A 21,461-nucleotide genomic window follows, 5' to 3' on the forward strand; every position below is an offset into this window, starting at 1 on the left:
ACGAGTTTTCAAAGATAATGGCCAGTGGCTCTGCAATCACAGCCGCCAATTCCTTCAGCACTCTCGGATGCAACTCATCCGGCCCCATGGACTTGTGCACGTCCAGCTTTTCTAAATAGTCCCTAACCGCCTCTATCTCCACAGAGGGCTGGCCATCTCTTCCGCATTTTGTGATGCCCAGCGCAGCAGTCTGGGAGCTGACCTTGTTAGTGAAAACAGAGGCATAAAAAGCATTTTTATGTGCACATTTTACTATAATAGAATGTGTATCTAAAAAACAGCCTTGTACCCTGTACTATTTTGTTTTCTGATGCTTTTTAGTGTTACAATAATTTCTGAATTTAGGAATTTGCTGGATAAACAGCATAAAAATTCAAACCTAGAAACAACAAGCAGATAGTAAACAAATTACATGAAGCAAAAACATTAGCATGCACAGTGGTTGGTATTATTTCATGCTGATGAACTCTCTTTGGGAGTATATTCAAATTGCTGGGGAAGAGAGATATGGAAATAATACAAATTAAATGTCAAATTTTTGCCCTCAGATCCCTTTGGCTTCAAGTGGATTAATCTGAAGGCAAAATTTGGTCATAAGGACTCTACTCCCATTTTGATGTACACACAATTCTCACAAATGTTAACAAGAGTTGTTCCAATATAGCATGGGAAAAAACTTGTAATGGGCAAACTAGTTTAGATAAAATAAGCACAAATCCAACCTCTATCACATGCTCCCAACAAACCTGAACCATTTTTGAGGTACAGAAAAGTTTTGTTGAAATTCATTTTGTTTCTGTCCTCAGTCCAGTTACCACTGGACAACCGTTCACCTCCAAAAATCACCACTACAAATTGTAGTAAATGAAAGGTTTTGTATACAGTCTCTGAAGAAGTGTTATGGAATGAATGGAGACCCACCTTCTCCTCTCTAGATGTAGTCACTATGCCCCAGGTTAAGATTCAGACACTTTGATAGGGCATTGCTGAGAAAATTTGCACTGTCACTGCTTGTTCCATATCTGTTTTTGTCTTCCGTCTTTGATAAACATTTTATTCAGCACTTCAGAGGTCCACAAAAGTGAGGTGACAGAGTCTCAGAATAATTGAATTATTATATAGTAGTATACTTCAGATCCTTGTTGTAAAGAGTAGACAGATATTCCATTGCTGCAATGGAAAAGTTCTGGTGAGTTATTAAGATGGGTGGCTTTAATGGAAAATTCTGATGGCGTAGGACAAGAACATGAACATGGTATGAACAAAGCATCAGTACTAGTCCCTTCAACAGGAAAATGGGGTCAAGAATGCCCTAACTTGGACCCAAATTATTATACAAAATAGGCATGACAAGTGGATATATATATATATGTACATTTCCCAAACCATGTCGAGTATGCAAGGTTTATCAGGGTAGAAAAGGGGATAAATCATTGGATGAGTCAGTTTTGTCCATTTTATAGCAGATTAATATTTCTAATACATTGTTTATCTAATTAGAAAGTAGACATAACTTTTAAAGCACACAGGCAAGATTTTTTCCTAGCATGAAGCAGTGTAGCTCAGTTGACATCTACAGAAATAACCTGAATTACACCAAAGATGTGACCCATAACAGGAAGATGGAAAGTATACACACAGCTGTTCTCCTTGAACTGTAATCTTTGTTATTCGCATGGTTATTCCTTGATCCTTTTAAAAGTTTTTATCATTTTTGGACACATTTTCCTTTCTGGTTAAACTCTTACCAGGATAAAAAAAAGCCATTGTCCTCTGATAGAAGAGTTATGTGATGGGGAAACAACTTCTGCAGGAGACAAGCTTGTGGTCAATTCACTCCCTGGACCCAGAGCAATAGAAAAGGCTTTATGTGAAGGAGAATTTCAAAAATATTACTCATGAATCATTGTTTGCTGGACAGGCCAGGGAAATCTAAATGAAGGAAGACATCCTTTCACTTAGATGAGGAAAACCACAGTTCATAATTCTTTCAAAAAGCACACAACAGCTAGCCTTGTATTTTTCAGCTACTTAAAAAACTGGTCATATTACATTAAAAACTGTTTGGCTACATTTTGTAACTCTCCAATAAGAGAGATTTTTGACGGTCTTGAAAATAAAAAGCTAACTGTAGTACTGTACAAAACCAAATCCTACTCTAATGAGCTGGTCCTCTATCATGCCTTCCTCTTTGTTTATTCAACAATCTGATCATTTCTTTGTGTATCTTTAGCATCATGTTATGAAACAGGTGAAAGAATCTGATTGGCTAAGGAAGATTTCTAGTAAATATGGACCCATCCTAAGCAACTATATTCAAGCAACCATGAGGTAAGGAGCTGAAATCCAAACCAAATCCAAATCCAAACTTTGCAATAGCTCCTATGATGATGGGTCTTTCTAGTGAAGACAAAAGCACACATCTAACTACCTCCAAACTTTCAGATGTTTGAAATGTGAAGCTATATTTTGCACATAAGTGGCAGCCTTTTGTTTTAGAAATGTTTGAAACTTTCACAGCCTAAAACCAAGAGCAACTCAGTGGGTTTTTGGTTTCATTAGAAGCCCATTTTATTTTATTTAGGTTTGAATAACACAACCATCAGCATGATAACTGAACATGGGACTAGTTTCCAGAAAAGTTTGCCAGGGTTTGCAAGTCTGGGCCAAGTTTTAGGCGGGGGGGGGGGGGGGGGCTCATTCATTAAGTCTTTGGGATGGTTCTCTGCTTTAGTATGGAAACCATGCAAAATTCAACAGTTGTAATTTGTTTTTATTTGAAACCAGGGAAAATCCAGTGCTCCTAACTAAGTTTTACTTTCTGTTAGTTTTTGGCTTCAATCAAAGCCATAATTCAAAGCAAAAATTCAGGAGGTGCAAACCAACATGGAATGAAATCAGAAGAGCCCCAAAATTGCCAAATCCAACAGAACTAAAATTGCAGAGCTGTACACAGCTTTAATTATTATCCTCTGAGGTTTTATTGGCTTGAGAAACACAGCAAGAGACAGAAATGTGCTCATCTTGATCTAGGCAAATTTCAGATACATAGGTGTTCCATAATCTTTTAACTTAATCCTGAAACATGGTAACATCTTCGTCTTCCAGAAGACTCTAATTTTCTAACTTCTTTAAGACACTCTTACAGGTATTAGAGCTCTGTAAAGAATGGATAATTGTAAGTGTTCAATGGCTATTACGATCCACAAACTTAGCCTGATCCAAAGCCCCTGGAAGTCTTTCCATTGCCTTCAATGAGCCTGGAATCAGGTCCTAAATGGTTTGTGATCTGAATATAATCAGTATTAACACAAGGATTACTTTGGTAATCAAGGGACAGCAAGCATTGTTCTACACCCAATTAGTCCCAGAGAAAGCAAGATGAAGGCACTCCAAACCCTGCACTCAGCTCTGAATCCTACCTTCTATTCCCTATGGTCCCTTCCCTGCTGGTTTATATCACCCACCCTTAGGGAATCAGATGTCTATTGCAGTGGTTCATTAGTGCTTCTGTAACACACACCTGTTTATCCATCCGCCCTTGTCAGCAGAATTCAGATGATCTTGGTTACTTGGTGGAGGAGGAAGTTTTATCTCTGATGGATGTTGTTTATCACAGTCAGATGCTCACTGTGTATTAGTTATTATAAATCAACAAAAGTAAACAACATACAATAATGAAGCAAAAGAAATAAACAAAGGGCTACATCTACAAAGGGGACTTAGAGTCAGTGTTGAAATGGCTAATGTTTAGGTGCCCTAATGCCTAATGGAATCCACAGCCCTGAGTTAGGTGCCCAGGCTCCCTATGCTATACACTGGGAGAGTTAAGTGCCTAAGAGTTGGGCTCCACAAAATCCAGTAAGCTGAATGGGTAAACTCCTAAGCTAAGTCCCACCCCTCAAAAGGAGTGAGGTGAATCAGTCCAGGCCAGAGGGAGATGCCTCTCTCTGCTTGGGATTCACAGCTATGAATCCTCTTCTGGAGTTAGGTATCTAGCCCTTTCTCATAAGAAATGGAAGAGGAGTTTTCCTCGCCCTAGTACCTTTAGCCTAGGGGTTCAGACACTCACTCAGGGTATAGAAGACCTGGGTTTAATCACCCCTTTGTCTGACATGGAATACATACTTGAAGAGGGCTCTCCTCCCTCTCAGAAGACTGTCCTCACCACAGGGCTGTGTGGTATTCTGGGCCAGCGTTCTCTGCATCTTCCCCCTGAAGCTGTTCTACTGTGTATAAATAACTATGCATTGGAGTGCAGGGGCTGAGAACTTGGGTCTCCTACATCATAGAATCATAGAATATCAGGGTTGGACGGGACCTTAGGAGGTCATCTAGTCCAACCCCCTGCTCAAAGCTGGACCAATCCCCAACTAAATCATCCCAGCCAGGGCTGTCTCAAGCCTGACCTTAAAAACTTCTAAGGAAGGAGATTCCACCACCTCCCTAGGTAACACATTCCAGTGCTTCACCATCCCCCTAGTGAAAAAGTTTTTCCCAATATCCAACCTAAACCTCCCCCACTGCAACTTGAGACCATTTCTCCTCATTCTGTCATCTGCTACCACTGAGAACAGTCTAGATCCATCCTCTTTGGAACCCCCTTTCAGGTAGTTGAAAGCAGCTATCAAATCCCCCCTCATTCTTCTCTTCGGCAGACTAAATAATCCCAGTTCCCTCAGCCTCTTCTCATAAGTCATGTGTTCCAGTCCCCTAATCATTTTTGTTGCCCTCTGCTGGACGCTTTCCAATTTTTCCACATCCTTCTTGTAGTGTGGGGTGCAAAACTGGACACAGTACTCCAGATGAGGCCTCACCAATGTCGAATAGAGGGGAACGATCACGTCCCTCAATCTGCTGGCAATGCCCCTACTAATACATCCCAGAATGCCATTGGCCTTCTTGGCAACAAGGGCACGCTGTTGACTCATATCCATCTTCTCGTCCACTGTCACCCCTAGGTCCTTTTCTGCAGAACTGCTGCCTAGCCATTCGGTCCCCAGTCTGTAGTGGTGCATGGGATTCTTCCATCCTAAGTGCATGACTCTGCACTTGTCCTTCTTGAACGTCATCAGATTTCTTTTGGCCCAATCCTCTAATTTGTCTAGGTCCCTCTGTATCCTATCCCTACCCTCCAGCGTATCTACCTCTTTTCCCAGTTTAGTGTCATCTGCAAACTTGCTGAGGGTGCAATCCACACCATCCTCCAGATCATTTATGAACATATTGAACAAAACTGGCCCAAGGACCAACCCTTGGGGCACTCCGCTTGATACCAGCTGCCAACTAAACATGGAGCCATTGATCACTACCCATTGAGCCCGAGAATTTAGCCAGCTTTCTATCCACCTTACCATCCATTCATCCAGCCCCTACTTCTTTAACTTGCTGGCAGACTTAACTGGTAGACTGTGTCAAAAGCTTTGCTAAAGTCAAGGAACAAAACGTCCACTGCTTTCCCCTCATCCACAGAGCCAGTTATCTCGTCATAGAAGGCAATTAGATTTAGTCAGGCATGACTTGCCCTTGGTGAATCCATGCTGTCTGTTCCTGACCACTTTTCTCTCCTCTAAGTGCTTCAGAATTGATTCCTTGAGGACCTGCTCCATGATTTTTTCAGGGACTGAGGTGAGGCTCACTGGCCTGTAGTTCCCAGGATCCTCCTTCTTCCCTTTTTTAAAGATGGGCACTACATTAGCCTTTTTCCAGTCGTCCAGGACCTCCCACGATCGCCATGAGTTTTCAAAGATAATGGCCAATGGCTCTGCAATCACATGTGCCAACTCCTTTAGCACTCTCGGATGCAGCACATCCAGCCCCATGGACTTGTGCTTGTCCAGCTTTTCTAAATAGTCCCGAACCACTTCTTTCTTCACAGAGGGCTGGTCACCTCCTCCCCATGCTGTGCGGCCCAATACAGCAGTCTGGGAGCTGACCTTGTTTGTAAAGACAGAGGCAAAAAAAGCATTGAGTACATTAGCTTTTTCCACATCCTCTGTCACTAGGTTGCCTCCCTCTTTCAGTAAGGGACCCACACTTTCCTTGCCTTTCTTCTTGTTGCTAATGTACCTGAAGAAACCCTTCTTGTTACTCTTAATATCTCTTGCTAGCTGCACCTCCAGGTGTGATTTGGCCTTCCTGATTTCACTCCTGCATGCCCGGGCAATATTTTTATACTCTTCTCTGGTCATTTGTCCAATCTTCCACTTCTTGCAAGCTTCTTTTTTGTGTTTAAGATCAGCAAGGATTTCACTGTTAAGCCAAGCTGGTCGCCTGTCATATTTACTATTCTTTCTACATATCATGGTGGTTTGTCCCTGTAACCTCAATAAGGATTCTTTAAAATACAGCCAGATCTCCTGGACTCCTTTCCCCCACATGTTATTCTCCCAGGGGATCCTGTCCATCAGTTCCCTGAAGGAGTCAAAGTCTGCTTTTCTGAAGTCCAGGGTCCGTATTCTGCTGCTCTCCTTTCTTCCCTGTGCCAGGATCCTGAACTCAACCATCTCATGGTCACTGCCTCTCAGGTTCCCATCCACTTTTGCTTCCCCTACTAATTCTTCCCGGTTTGTGAGCATCAGGTCAAGAAGAGCTCTGCCCCTAGTTGGTTCCTCCAGCACTTGCACCAGGAAATTGTCCCCTACACTTTCCAAAAACTTCCTGGATTGTCTGTGCACCACTGTATTGCTCTCCCAGCAGATATCAGGGTGATTGAAGTCTCCCATGAGAACCAGGGCCTGCAATCTAGTAACTTCCGTTAGTTGCTGGAAGAAAGCCTCGTCCACCTCTTCCCCCTGATCCGGTGGTCTATAGCAGACTCCCACCACGACATCACCCTTGTTGCTCACGCTTCTAAACTTAATCTAGAGACACTCAGGTTTTTCTGCAGTTTCATACCAGAGCTCTGAGCAGTCATACTGCTCTCTTAACATACAATGCAATTCCCCCACCTTTTCTGCCTTGCCTGTCCTTCCTGAACAGTTTATATCCATCCATGACAGTACTCCAGTCATGTGAGTTATCCCACCAAGTCTCTGTTATTCCAATCACATCATAATTCCTTGACTGTGCCAGGACTTCCAGTTCTCCCTACTTGTTTCCCAGGCTTCTTGGGAAAGTGACATTCTAAGAGAGTGTCTGTAGCCCAAACCATATTTAATTATTTATACAACCAGTGCAAGGGCAATATTAAGTTTGACACAAGTTCAAATCCCTGCTCCTGTCAGATAGAGGGAGATTGAACCCTGGGATCCTACGTTCTGGGTGAGTGCTCTAACTACAGGCCTAAAGGTTAGAAAGGGGCACCTTCTCTAGCATTGTTTTGTGTGGGGCTCGTTTGGTACACAGCATCCAAGAACACTTTTAGATACGTCCCCGCATGTGAGATAGGCAGGCTGTAACGGTGTGCATGCCGTGCTCCGTTGGATTCAGCCCCTTAGCCCCGCTCCTTAAAGAATCAGGGACACTCCAAGATGGTGCAACACCCGTACTCTTTATGGACACTTTGTGTCCATTTCCCCCCACCAGTTGCCCACTATTTACAAGCTATTTACATGGCTTGGCATTACGCAGGCCTGACCAGCAACAGACCAGTAGGCTCCTTCCTCCCTCTGAGACTGACCTTCCCCTCCTGATCTACAGCCCCCTTCTTCTACTTCCTCCCAGCCTTTTAGCTCCCACTAGCGAGGCTGGCAGGTCCAGGCAGTTCCCAGGCAAGCACTGACTATTTACCCAGCCCCAGTCCATTCCCCCTGATTGGGGCTGGGGTACAGGGGCTGATTAAGGGCTTTTCTAGCAGCACCCTGCCACACACCTCCCCCATGAAGCAACCACCAGGGCGGCCTGGTTTGGCCCCTTCTCCTCCTGCCCCAGAGGTTGCTTCAGGGAGGCCCACTGCTGCCCCCTGGGAGGTCCCCAGGGTCTTCCTTATGGGGTTTGTCCATCCCCCATCCACAAAAGGCACACTGGGAAGGGGGTGGACTGCCCCACAGATCTACAGCTGCCCACTGATCCTTGCACCAGTCACAGCCTTTCAGTCACTCTACTGGCTGCTCCCTCTTGTTGTCTGGCAGGGAAGCCAGGTGGGTCCGGACCTCCCCCCAGCTGCCTGGGGCCTCAGGCGCAGTTGTCCGGCACAGGGGAGACTGGCTCTCCCCTTCTGGAGGTTCTATCTCCAGGCATTCCCTGGGGTCTTCCCCTCCTTGTCCTTGGACCTCCTTTCTGGGGCTTTCGATAGCGGGGCACTCCTTCGATCCCTTGTTCCCTCATGTTTTCACTCAGGCTTTGTTGTCTAGGATTTTGCTCTGTCCTCAGGGGACCTGGGTCCTCCTCCTCGCTGGGGCTGAGGGAAGTAGGGTTTTCCCTCCCTTCAATGGGGTCTCCCCTATCTTCCAGCTGGAGGGTCCCCTCCCACTGCGTCCTTTACCTTTTGGGACAGGGCCCCAATCTGTCCCCAGGACCACAAGGTACAGCAACCCCTTTACCACCCCCACCCATTGCCAGGCAAACCAGTCCCCAACCTCCAGGGGCACTTGGTCTATGGGGCAGGGCCTCCAATCCCTATGGATGCACTCGAGCATCATTCGCACCCCAGGGACAAACCATTGTGGTTTCACCAGCCCTCTTTGAACGAGGGTGCAGTCCGAGGCCGTGTCCACTAAGCCCTTCTGGGGCTTCCTCCCCACCCACATGGGGATGATGGCCAGTCCTCGACCCTGCTTCTTCCCACCACCATTCGCCCAGCCACAAAATTTGGCTAGCCCGCATTCCATTTCTGGCCAGTCCTGACATTTGTATCCCTGCTGCCCACATCACCAACAGACCAACTGCCCCGGGCGACTAGGGGCCCCCTTAATCTCCTCTTTCTTTCTCTCGGGGCCTCTCCTGGGGTAAGGTGTTCTTGGAGTTTCTTCCCCCAGTCCAGGTCTGCCCCTATTTTCGAGGAAAGTCTGCCTCCACATATTCCTCAGTCAGTCTGACAGCGGCCTCTACCATATTTGGCTGGTGCCACCGGACCCAGACTTTCATGTGCTCCAGGAGGCCCTGGACAAATTGTTCTAGGATCACCCGGTCCATTATCTCTCCCACCGTTTGGGTATTGGGTCTTAACCACTGTGTGGCCCAGTCTGTGAGCTTCTGGGCAAAAGTGCAGGGCTGCAAACCCCCTGTCCAACGTACCGCCTGAAACTTCGGCTGGTACTTTTCGTCTGACCGTCCCATCTGGTCCATAACTGCCGCCTTCACTGCCTCATAATCTTTGGCCTGTTCATTAGTTAGGGCCATGTAGGCAGCCTGCGCCTTTCTGGCAAGATGAGGGGCTAGTTTTAGGCCCCAGTCTCCTTGTCCCATCCGGCACCCCTGGCTACCCATTCAAAAGTGCACAGGAAGGCATCAGGGTTATCGGCAGGGCCCATCTTATGGAGCCCCAACCCTGGTGCATGGCTGCCATCACCTCCCGGAGGAGTCACCAACCGGTGCAGGAGCTGCTGCTGTACCCTGCCCTGCTCCCTGATGAAGTTCTGGAGGGTCTTTTGTTGCTTGGCCTGCCAAGCGAGTAAGGCCTGTCTCAGCCTGGTGGGACTGCTGAAAGGCCTGCAGGATTTTCTGCAGCTCCTCTTGCTGCTTTGCGAGCCACTGCACAGTTCCCACCATGCTTAAGTTGCCACTCCCTAGCAGTGATTTCAAATCCTGGACAAGCCCCAACATGTAACAGGATGCATGCTGCAACCTGTTAGATTCAACCCCTTGGCCCTGCTCCTTAAAGACTCAGGGACACTCCAAGCTGGTGCAACACCCATGCTCTTTATTTAGTGTCCATTTCCACCACCACTTTTGCACTATTTACACAGCTTGGCCTCACACAGGCCTGACCAGCAACAAACAGACTGACTGGCTCCTTCCTTCTAGTCATCATTGTCGTTGTTTTGTTTTTGTTTTCGTTTTCTTCTCCTCCTCCTCCTCTTCTGCACCCCCCCCTCCGCTTTCACTTCCTCCTAGCCTTTTAGCTCCTGTTAATGAGGCTGGCAGATGCAGGCAGTTCCTAGGTAAGCACTGGCTATTTACCCAGCCCCAATCCATTCCCCCTGATTGGGGTGGGGGTGGGGGTGGCAGGAGCTGATTAAGGGCTTTTCTAGTAGCACTGTGCCACACAAGCCAAATATCTAGCTAGAAGATCTCACTGGGGTTTAGGGGTCTGGGTGCCTAGACTGAGATGGCTGTGCTCATGCTCAGAGGCATATTAGCAGGCACCTTGGGAACTTTACCAGTGGAAATTTGGTGTCTAGGGACTTTACAGAGTTAGGAAGCAGCTGAGCAGGGATTTTTTAAGACCTAAATTTTGGATTTAGGTGCCTGAAGTATCAGGTGCCTAAATCCCTTTGTGGTTCTAGCCCCAAATGCCTTAGCTTTACCAGTGCAGCTGTCACACTAAAGCATTTTGAAATCTCATATGTACACCTTCAAGTTATGATGATGTCATTGTTGACATGCCTTTAAGTCTGGCCTATCCTCTCTGGCCACAAATCAATAAGGTACTTAGGAACAGCCTAATTTTAATCACCTAAATAGTCCCATTGAAATCAATGGGATACTCACATAGTAGGCATATACTTTAAGTACCTTGCTGAACCAAGGCCTATGTTAATAATACACTGCATGTGTTTTCTTTGGCAATAACTCTGTTACATCACTTTGCCTTTAGGCAATAATATCACCATACAGTGGAATGAATGCATAAAATCAAGGAACTTGTTTCCCATTCAGAAATCTCTTTTTAAATGTTTAAAAATTCGGCCTTTTTGGAATAGATGCTAGTAAATTAGTGAGGCTTTTATTCTTTCTCACTCTTTATAATAGCAGTAAAACCCAATAAAATATAATTTAATATTTTGGCTACTGCCTTTATGGAGCAGTACAGCTGTTTCCATCACTCAGTAAGTATTGAAATCATAATTAGAAACACAATAAGAAGTAAATTTTTCACAGAGTAGCAGAAAAATAGAGATGAGGAAAAATTACACTGCTTGGCTCAAAGAACATTCAGATGGTATAACAGATATACAGACCAACCAACCTGTGACCTCTTTAGACTTGTCTCTGATCTTTAAAAACCTTCATAGATGACCCTGAAAAAGATATAGTGGTTCAGTTCAGATTTCCTGCCTACACCAAAGATTTTGTTCTTACTTTGCACTTGCAGCTCTGACTCTGAAACTTACCCTCTCCCTCAGCTTCAGAGCCCATGTCTCAACTTCAAAGAGCTGTCTACACAGCTATTTTTTGAATGCTGGTGTGAGCCCCATTTACCCAAGTCTGTCAACCTGGGCTGGGAAGCTTCTTCTGATGGGCTGTGTAGCATACCCTAAGTGCCCTACCAGCTAAGTGGAATGCTAAGCCCTGAGTTAGGCACTCAGGCTTCCCATACAATGCATAGGGAGAGTTACTCACCTACGTAAGGGAAACTCAGAAGCCAGCAAGCAGTCCCCTAAGCTAGCCAGGAGTGAAGTGCAGAGGAAAGGGAATTAGGTCCAGATCCTCAAAGATATTTAGGGGCCTAACTCCCATTGATCTGGACTTTAGGTGCCTCCCTCCACTCAGGATCCTGGTGTTAGGTGCCTAAGCCAGGTCAGCTGCTTAGACAGCCCATTCCCTACTAGCTGAAACCCAGACCTTGCTAATGAAAAAACAAGAGAGATTAAAACCCTAGAATGGCCAATAGCAAGGGTGGTTGGGTCACCTATATCCCTGGTGGTTACATGGGATGTAGGTGATCCAACATCAACCGCCCTCAGTCCCCTGACTATTTTGGAGCAAGAATTTGAACTCAGGTCTCCAATGTCCCACTTAACTACCTTAACTGCCTGAATGAACACACACATTGAAAAATTCCCAACGTGCTTGCCCCCAGCTGTCTAGTGTGACAGATATCAGTTCTTAAATGTGTTCGGAACATGCCAACAGGATCAGGCCCCACTAGCAAAGTCAGTGTTCCCCTGCTGTGTCTGAGAATCCCTCTTCAGGGCCTCCAGGACCTTTGGCTTGAATTAGGGTTCTGAGTAGCTTGTTGGCTGTAGGGCAGCATCAATGCTTCAGTGGCTTTGCAAATGCTGACTGGTAGAAGCTTCAGTGTCTGTGGGTTTACGAGGCTGCTGAGCAGAGGATTTGTGGGTCAGTGGAGTCTAACTAGTGAACTTAATTTCCTAAAGAAGCAGGTAGATACCTAAATACCTTTGTGGGTCTGGCCCTAACTTTATCAGTTTCACTTTTTGTTAGCCTCTTTGGTTTCCATTTGCATGAGATTCTCACTTCTTGAGTATCTCTTTAATTTCTCATTTAAAAAAGGATCCCAGACTATAAAAAAAAACAAAAATACTGGTTAAAGCTGAATAAATAGTGAAATTAAAACAACAACAACATGTTTTACATGGTTTCAGTGGAAAAAACTTACATTGTTCCAGGTAATTCAAAACTGGAGCATGGCTCATTCAAGAGATTTTCTAACCTTAGCAAATTTTTTTTGATGAAACTTGTCTATGTAGGAGTGGACGGAAGGAAGACTGCAAAGGAATTCTCAACTATTACTGACGTAAGACATGCTCTGTCTGGTTTCTGACTTTTCCTTCATTTGTTATCTGATCCTTCACCCACTGAAATCAACAGGGATTTTGGCCTTTACCCTGATTTCATCTAGTAGATGAGTGGAATGATATCCCTTAAAGGTGCTTTCTCAGCACTGACTTCTTCAGTGGGATGCACAGAGATGTAAAAGGATCTCAAAGAAGTGTCTGGGATGGTTTCATATGGGAAAGAAGATCAATATCCTTCCTGATCTCATTGCACATTATGATGACTGTGGACTGAAACTCTGGGGTGGGAAGGGGTGGGTTCCACAACTACCATCAGAAGAAGCAAATGAAATAGTATTGATTTTTCTAAAATTAAAAAAAAAATACTTGAAAATGGGGTTTATTTGAATTTTTTTGGAAAAAAAAAACTCTGAATGGATTATTTTGAAAAAACTCAGAATGGATTTTTTTGGAGGGGGGGGAGTCAAATTTTTTTTTTAATTCTTTGTTTTGTTCTGAAACAGTGAGAAAACAAATGTTTCTATCCTCCCACCCCTTTTTTTTAAAGGGGGTTAATGAAAGTGAGAGAACACTCTGCCATTCATTTACTTTAAAAAGAAAAGGAGTACTTGTGGCAGCTTAGAGACTAACAAATTTATTTGAGCATAAGCTTCCGTGAGCTACAGCTCACTTGTTCCTCTGGAAAAAAAATGGAAAACATGTAAAAAATAAGGAAAAAGTAGGAAAAACACAAGCTCACATTTAAAAGTAACACTGCTCCTCACTTTAAATATATATATATATATATATAACACAACACACTTTTCCCAGTGGAAACAGGTAAAAAGTGAAAGAGGTTTTTTTTGTTTGTTTGTTTTTTTATCCTTTTCTTCATTATTTTCCTCTTTATGTTTCACTGGGATAAAAAAAAATCAGAAAAAGGGTTTAAAAAAACCCTTAAACATCTGAAAAACTGTTGATTTTTCTTTCAAAATGTTTAATAAAAGAGACAATCAGAATTTCAAACAGCTCTGAGTTGAAAAATCTCCATATCACATTGAGAAGCGCTTATATAATATGGTGATGAGGGCATATACTGTGAGTACCATATTAGACAGAAAGCAAAATCTTTCAACCCAAGCTCTAAGAGTTAACTCTGGCTAATAATAGAGTTCATCCAAAAAAAATTGCAAAAATTCTCCTCATTTTTTGGTTAAATGTTTTAAAAAAATTCTATAAGCTCTCGCATGCATTATAACCATTTGTGCCCTTAGCTTGGTACAAACAAACCCGAACAAAATGTCTGGCTCTCAGTAGCTAACTCTCTGAAATTGGAGGTAATCATAAATCTGACAAACTTGTTTATGGAGCAGTCCCCCAAATCAGTTGAAAATGAAGGACCCAATCATAGTGAACTCTAGCATGCTCCGGTGGCTCTGGCAACAGGAAGCAGCCCTAAACTTAGCTTCACAGCACTGAGCACGCAACGTTCTATTTTGCAAGCTGTTCCGTTTGATGAAAATTAAATGCAGGCCACAGGCCTCAGGCTCCTGGCAATTCGCCAACATGAGCCTCAAGCCTATTTGAATCCTGGGAAAGGGTGGGCCTAAACCCACCCAAAACAAAAGGCCCACCCACTCAACTGAGGGAAGGGACAATATAACTCTCAGCTGGGCAAAATTTGGGCCTCGTATACTGTACGTAACAAATATAATTTGTTTTATATCAGTCATTCCACAGAGTGTATTCAAATATTCTCAGCTAGGCCTTGCTATAAACTAGCCATTTTTTTTAAATATCAAGGTATCTCTATTAAAATAAATGAACTAATGAAATTAAGTTAAAGGTAAGTAAGGGTGCTGAGTGTTAAACAAGTTAAAGGGGGGTAATCTGTTAATCATGTTATTAGTGTGTTCCTTTTCTGCAGAAATCCTTGAAAATATCTGTAATTCTTTACAGCTGACAAGCTGCCAATTTTGCAAAAAGAAAAGTTTTTTCAGACTCTTTAACTCCCAGTCACAGATGTACCTTGTTTTGACTACGAGAGAACTAGTTCCAGAGCCCCCTAAACAATAACGTGCAAACACAGTTTCAAATTTAAAAAATTCATATATAAGAAAATTATACTCCAAGAAATACTACTCTGAAATATAAGACCAGTATGATTTACAGCTCACCTACCTACGAGACTATGGTAAATTGTTCTCATATCACACTTATTTTTACAAGGGTGTTAATCTACTGGTTTCAGTAAAGTTACTCCTCATTTACCTTGGGGGAAGTGAAATCAGAATTTGTCCCTCTCTTTTTCTGTTACATTTTTGGACCCAACAGAAAAGGAGATAAACACAGAGGAGCTCATTTAAGCACAGCTAGATGCTGTGAAAACCTTTATTATTCTTGCAACAAAACTAAAACAACACAAAAGTGTGGCTTTTCACTGGGGAGGAGGGAGGGCTCAAATATTTAAAGGGACAAGTTATCACAATCCTCCATCCTACTCTAAATTTTTTTCAAATATATACCCATTATCGTTGACATGGCTAACCAAAAACACCATATAACCTAACTAAAATTGCAAGGGATTATTTTGCCCAGGAATAGCAAGTCACTAACTAAACAATTTATAATTTCAGGTGCACAACTGGTTTTCGCATTCTCTTGGGATAACATGGTGGTCGTGGTACAGTTGTGTCCTGACCAACAGGAACATTTGGTGGCAAGGAATCAACTGGATCTGGTACAGCAGCTACTGGATCTGGTATGGAATCAACTGGATATGGTACTAAAGTTTCTTTCACCAAGTCATCAAAATTAGAAGTTGCAATGGAAAAAATGTTCAATTGAAAGAACAGAAAGTCTTACTGGAACATCCCTAGACTCTGGTACTTGTTGAGGCTGTAACTGGTTCATATGTTATTTCCATAAAATACCATCAAATAGTTTTACCACAAATGAAACAAGTCCAACACATTTTAAAGTTCTCCAGATACCCATTTTACTGTACAGCCATAATTAAAAGTCCCCACTAAGTCTCCTACTTGAAAAGAATGTTATCAATCAATTTGCATAGCTTGAGATTTGGCTACAGGATGCAGCAGGTCCCAATAGGTATGCAAAGTCCGCTTCAAGAAAAGGGTTTCAGGTGACTCCTGGGTAGTAACATGTAGTGTGCTCCTGTAGACAAGCAAGAAATTGTCCAATTGCTGCTGATGAATCAAAATAGACTTGTTAGCTCATAAGGTAAACTTATGTGTTTGTATACAGGGTCCTGATGGTCCGTTTGTAGCAGGATGATATGGAGCAGAATGTATATTCTGAATTTTATTTGAGGCTAGGAAACTTTAAATTCTTCAGAACAGAATTATAGTCCATTGTCACTCACTAACTGTAATTGGGAGCCAAATTGGCTAAACAGGGTATGAAGATGTCCAATGATTGTTGTAGTGTAGTAGAAGTCATTCTGAAAACTTCTGGCCATTTTGAATGGGTGTCAACTACAAGCAAACCCTGATAACCTTTTAAAGATCTGGCAAAGCCCACATGAATATGTGTCCAAGGGGTCAGAGGCCACAACCAAAGGTGTAAATGAGCTGGGCCAGGATCATGCTGAATTTGTTGATGTATAGTACAGCACTTTGCCTTCCTCTCAATATCTTTGTCAATCTCTGGCCACCAGACATGACTCCGGGCTATTGCCTTCATCTGTACAATGCCAAAATGACCTTAGTGAAGAGCTTCCAAAACCTGAGATTGAAGTGATTTTAGAATGATCACTCACATTCCCTATAAGATGAAACCATGATTCACAGAAAATTCATGTTGATGTGACACAAGTTGTGTAAATTGGGGATTCTTTTAATCCAGCACTTCTAGTACCATTCCCTTCACAAGAAAAAGCACATCATCCTTAACTGTTTCTTTGTTGATGTCTGTGGTAGTGATGGGCAACCCACCCATCACACTGAGATTGAACACTTCGTCTGAAGTTTTTTTGGGTTAATGAGACCTTGGGCATGGCAGGTGCAACAGCCTCTCAGCATTCCATGCCGAATGACTTTATAGAATTGAATAGTATAGGAAGGAGCTGAAAATAGCAATGCCCAGTGTTGCATATGAGCAGCAGCTAATGATAGAATTCCATGTTTCTGCCCCACAATTGAAATTAACAGGCAATGATCCATCAGTAAGGTAAAATGTCTACCAAACGGATAGGTATGGAACTTCCAAATTCTGAAGATAATGGTGAGAGCTTCTTGCTCTATTTGAACATAGTTCTTCTCAGGAGTGGTGAGTATTTGCAATGCAAAGGCAATTGGTTTCTTGATGCCATCAGGAAAAATGTGGGAAAGAAGTGCACCCACTCTATATGGTAAAGCATTACAAGCCAATTGCAACAGCAGCAAAGTATCAAAGTGTGTAAGATGTCAACAGCTGATGTCAACAGTTTCTTTGCTTCCTTAAATCCACACTCATGCTCTGTATAGTCCATTTCCATTTACCCTTTCCTTATAAGAGTGCATATAAAGGTTCCAATGCGAGATTAGACAGAAATTTACTATAGTAATTAAGCAGTCCTAAAAATAAACATAATTGTGACGTTCTCTGGCAATGGTGCTTCAAGACTTTCCTTCTCTTTCTCTGATGATTTCCTTAAGACTGTGGCATCAGTTCCATGTCCAAGGTATGCAACCAGAGGTTTGAAAAGCTCACATTTGTTTTGATGTACTCTCAGTCCATGGCCTTCCAAACATTTCAAGACAGCAGTTGAATTTTGAAGAGGATCCGCTTGATCCTTTCCTGTAACAAGGATGTAATCCAAAAAGCACTGAACTCTGTTCACTTCTTTCAGGATTGCATACATGGCTTTCTGGAACAGAGCAGGTGCCAGTGTGATACCGAAACACAATATGTTGTAACAACATAAACCTTTTTGAGAGTTGATTGTGAGATATTTGTGAGACGTGGGATCAATCTCCATTTACAGGTATGCATTGAGCAAATCCAATGTTCTGAAATGCTATTCTCCACTAAGAGCAGCAAACAAACCTTCAACACAAGGTAGTGGATACTGATCTGCACCTAAAACTGGGTTTAGTGTCCCTTTGAAATCTCCACAAATTCAGACAGAGTTATCCTTTTTGACCACTGGTATGATGGTTATAGCCCACTCACTGTGTGAAACTGGTGACACTAAACTGATGTTCATTAAACTGTCCAAATCACCTTCTACCAGAGACATCAGAGCATAAAGCACAACTCTGGCCTTGCAATATTTTGACTGCCTGTCAGACTTAACAGTGAGCTTCACTGACACATTACTCATCTGTCCAACCTTGTTTTCAAAACCTTAGGAGTGTCTGCCCAGTATTTCTTGAAGATTTCAAAGTGCTTTTGTGATTGCCTTGGTCTCAGACCAATTCACCTTGAGCTTCTCAAGATCTTCCAGATAATGGTGTATATTTTCTTTCAATCATGGACCAACTTTTATCCAGTATACATCTTCAGAACCATGGAGGTTTCTTCCAGAGGAAGTTGTGACAAAGTCTGGTGATAGATAGATGCAGAAATTAATGAAACAGCGCTCCAGTATCAAGCTTCATTCTTGTACAAACTCCTTCAATCAAGAGTGTGACCCAGAGGCCCTCTCTGACTCTAGCTTCCAAAAACATGTAGTGGTTGATCTTGGCCAGTGTCACAAGAGGTCTTGTCTTTCTTCCACATCATGAATTCCTGACTTCCATCTTTTCTTAGGTTCAGTCTTCATAGGTGTATTCTTGGATGGATGGGTGTTCTGCGTTGCTGGCCACTGAACTGTGTGACAGGTCACGGCAATGTGTCCTTTCTTCTGGCATGTTCTGCAAATAACCTGGCATGTCCCACAATACTTCTCAGAGTGCATAGTTTGTGCACAATGGCCCCATGGAAATTCCTTACATTCCTGTGGTCTTCTGTCTTCCAATTCATAAGACGAACTTCTTGGTTCATACTAAATTCCAGAGAATCCTTCTCTGCAGTTTCCATTGCAACTACTACTTCAACTGCCTTCTTGAATGTAAGTGAATGTAAGTGAATAAACTTCTTCTGAACTTGGTCATTGCATAGTCCAGAGACTCACTGGTTATTCAGGGCATTACTTAAAGTTTGTCTGAATTGACAATGCTCTGATAGCTTCCTTAAAGCAGCAACTAACTGTGCTACTGACTCTCCACTTCCCCGATGTTGCTGAAGGAACTGATATCATTGTGCTATCATTAATGGGAACGGATGAAAATGTTCCTCATTTCTGCAGTAACTTGCATCATATGTGGCAGTTCCCCTCACAATTGGAAAAAATAGGTCACATAGCAGTCTGTATGCCTTTGGACCCATCACTGTCAGCAAGGTCGAACTGATTTTCTGTCTGGAAGATTACAAATTGCTTAAAATATTCAAGGTGTGGTTCATGTTTGTCATCAAATTCACCAACAGTGCACACAAAATTTGCCATTTTGTCCACTCTCCAGTTGGACTTCAAGCCTCCTGGGTGTCTTCTCTGCCACAGGGAAACTGCTTTTGTTGTTGTTGTTCGAGTGCTGTCCATGCTTTATCTGCCTCTTCTGGCTGTGTGCCAACACTGCAGACTGCAGAATTCTTCCTTTGGCTCTACTTGAGCTCCCTCTGCTGGCTATAAACGCTGAGTGTGGACTAAGCCTTCCTGACTGCTTGCAAGTGTTCAGTAAATATTGCTGCTCCCGCCCCCCACCCCCGCTTTGTTTCTGTAGCAGCTAGGCAGCAACAGCAGGAAACTCCTCCACGGTAGTTTGTTTGCAGTAGCTCCAGGCACCAGCCTATTCCTTTGTTCTGTTTTTATTTGCCTACTTCCCCTCTCTAGCTGGTTGGCTCCCACTGTCCCAGCAGCAAAAGCAGCAGTCTGTCACTTTGTGCCTCCAGGTGAACTCCCCCTTCTTTATGGTATTATTTGCTTACTTTTTCTACTTCTTCTTCAGTCAGAGGCAGCACTGGACACTTGTGGGATAGAAATCGTTCATTGCCAAATATTATATATAGACCAAGCAGAGAAGGAGATGGACACAGAGGAGCTCATTTGAATACAGCTAGCTTCTATGGGAACCTATATTGTGCTTGCAGCAAACCTGAAACAACACACAAGTAAGGCTTTTCACTGGGGATGGAGAAATGCTCAAACATTTGAAAGGACAGGACACCACACTTTCACTATTGCCACTGTGACAACTGCATTCACCTGGGTCACTCTTTCCTCAGAGTTTCTATATTTGGATAGCTGAGAACTGGAGGAAAGGTGCTACCTGTGGATGGGCCTTTGATTCAATATTTCACTCCCCCACTTGGTCTAACAGAGCCCAAGTTTATTGGGCCTTTTCTTCACTATTGAAAAAAGGTGTATTTTTTTACCTCAGGGTAACTAACGTATGTGAGCTATCCCAAGGTAAAAAAAAAATAAAATAAAGACAAAGCACTTTCATTTAACTTTCATTTAAATTAGACCGGGACAATCCTATATTCCTCCCTACCTATTCTACTCTGTTCACATAGGTTCTCATACTGCTCTCATCACCACAGTATACAGGTTCCCTTAAGTAGTGTATTAAACAATGTGACTAACATCTCTCATTTGTTTGTTCTCTCATTCTTTCACTGGGGGGGGCACAAAGGATGGGAGGGGTGGAGAAGTTTGTATAGTGTAGTGGAATGTCCTGTTTTGGTAGGATTTTTTTGTTTCTTGGTTGTTGGTTTTTTGTTTTTTTTTAATGCATACATGTTGCTGTTATGTGAGAGAATGTAGGTCAAAGACATGCATCTTGGAGCAGAAAGTAGTGAGGTTTGTGATGATCCACTGTTCTTGAGGGAGTTCATTACAGTCTTGGACCACCAGTGAGAAAGTTTATTGCCAGCACAGATGAGCTTTACCCCTTATTTTAGAGAGTTGCATTGTGACAGAGGACTGTAGCTGTAGACCATGCTCTTCATCCCAGAGATTTAGGAGGCACTGAGACCTTGAACTTGATTCAAAATTCAACAGGAAGCCACTGTACGGAGCAGAGAATAGGTATGATGCGCTCATAATAGCCTGTGTTGCTGAGGCAACATGCTGCAGCATTCTGTATTAGTTAGAGTATCCTAACTGTTGAGTGTATTTCTTAAATGGGAGTTAACTGATGTAAAGGGGACTGTACTCCAAGAGAAGAGACATACATTTTGGGCCTGCCACAACATAGTCCTGTCCTGTTGACTTCTCCAACAGCAGGAGGGAAGAAGAGGCGGTGGGGTGCTACCCTCCCCCACTCACCTGGCAACCCTACTCCCTCAACCAATGGGAGGCAGAAGACAACAGCTGTCCCCAGCAGCCAGTTAGGGCAGAAGACAGTCAGGCAGACTGCAAGCAGTTTCTGACCCTGTGAAGAGCCCTGGATGCCAGGGAAAGCACGAGGGAGGCTATGAATAGTTCTGGTTTCCCTCCATGTGTCAGAGCCCAGCTGGGGAGTGAAGCACAGCTAGCCAGCCAGCACAGCACTTCCAGGCTAAGTTCAGCCTGCAGAAAAGCCTCAGGAGGAGACAGTCCACTCCTCCTGCCCCCAGGCTGCCAGCAACAGGAGGAGACAGTTCATCTCTCCAGCCACCACCTGCAGCCTGTTTCCCATGTGGGCCGCCAACACCAGATCCAGGATATTGGGTCCAGATACCTGATCTGCTTACACTTGCACCTACGGCTTCCACACTTTAAAGATTGTCAGCACTGTTCCAGAAGGGATTAGGCAGTTAGTCCCTCTCCATCAATCCCCAGGAAGACCTACTTGCCTGCATCAGTCTCCCAACAGCTCAGCCAGAGAAGTAACTAGAGTGAGTACCCGGTATTATAGTTAGATAGGAAGTTAG

The 21,461-nt window shown here is 43.5% G+C and overlaps 1 long non-coding RNA gene across 1 annotated transcript; it reads right to left on the reverse strand.

Annotated features, from left to right (window-relative positions):
• Positions 1 to 930: 930 nt before the first annotated feature.
• Positions 931 to 20,919, reverse strand: LOC140908570 (uncharacterized). Its single transcript, XR_012157918.1, has 3 exons — positions 11,072 to 20,919; positions 3,524 to 3,630; positions 931 to 1,170 (listed from the first exon to the last, which is right to left on the reverse strand). It is a non-coding gene; the product is annotated as an uncharacterized lncRNA (long non-coding RNA).
• Between the last annotated feature and the right edge of the window lie 542 nt (positions 20,920 to 21,461).

This window comes from Lepidochelys kempii, chromosome 3 (assembly GCF_965140265.1).
Source record: "Lepidochelys kempii isolate rLepKem1 chromosome 3, rLepKem1.hap2, whole genome shotgun sequence".
Classification (NCBI taxonomy): Eukaryota; Metazoa; Chordata; order Testudines; family Cheloniidae; genus Lepidochelys; species Lepidochelys kempii.